Raw genomic sequence first — 1,127 nt, 5'->3', positions numbered from 1 at the left:
GATTAATCAGTTAAACAATATAAAGGGTTTAGAAGGTGATTTAAAGATGGTAAACCTTTAATAAGTGTTAAATATTATGATTATTCATATAAAGGAAATCTATCATTGTAAATTATTTATGAAAAGGCTTAGTCAAACAAACAATATTGGAATGTGAAACTGTGTGGAAATGGAAGGCTTGGATTTTAATTTGAGAGTTTAATTTTTAAAATGCAAAGCTATTATATGGTTGATTGGCTTTTGTCATTTAAAATTAGTTAAATGATATAAAAATCTAGATTTGTAATATAAACATTCCCTAAGGCTCATTCCTCAAGTTCAGTCTGGCATGGTTTTTAATACTGAATTAATTAAAAAAATAAATACACATTTAAAACTATAGTGTATGAATTCAAATTTTTGGATCAAAAATAAAGCATTCATTTGTGCAAACTCCAAGTCAGAATACTTGCTGACAGCCATGTACAGATGCTTAGATTCTTAGAGTATAAAACTAATTCACATCTGAAAGGTAACAGTTAAAGGGAGAATTGGAGATTCTGTACTCTGCCTTAACCAATCTCTGCGGCCACAAGGAAATTCACCATAGTCACAATCACTGAACAGATGTACCAAACCAGAAGAATAATGTGTTACTAGAATTCCTTTAACTTTCTTTTCCAAGAATATTGCAATAAAAGATTTCTGTTGCTACTTTCTACTCACAGATTACTGCAGATGTAATATTTGTCTGAAAAGTTGCTGAAGTAATGAAAGAATGTACTAAAACACATAAGAAAGATGTCACTAAATGCTACTTTTTGAAATGATTAATCTTTCATGAAAGATTTATTCTATTAAAGCAGTTCGCTAAAGATAAGATAGCAGTTATTAAAAAATGTTATACTCACAGAAGACACTTCCCCTAACAGACTCTACTTTCCTTTCCAGATAATTAAATACTGTCTTGCAAACACTACATTCTCCTTTGCCTTTAAGCATGTATGAGTAAATTGCATTTTTAGGACATTCTTGATTCATCCATCTTCTTTTATAAATGTCATTTTGTCATTCTGATCCCTGTCACACTGAAAGCCTAGAAATAGATCATTTTCTCAAATGAAATCACTTGCGTGTTTTTCTACACC

The sequence above is a fragment of the Propithecus coquereli genome, unplaced genomic scaffold (genome assembly GCF_000956105.1).
Source record: "Propithecus coquereli isolate 6110/MARCELLA unplaced genomic scaffold, Pcoq_1.0 Scaffold55, whole genome shotgun sequence".
Taxonomy (NCBI): Eukaryota; Metazoa; Chordata; class Mammalia; order Primates; family Indriidae; genus Propithecus; species Propithecus coquereli.
Note: the sequence above shows the minus strand (reverse complement) of the source record.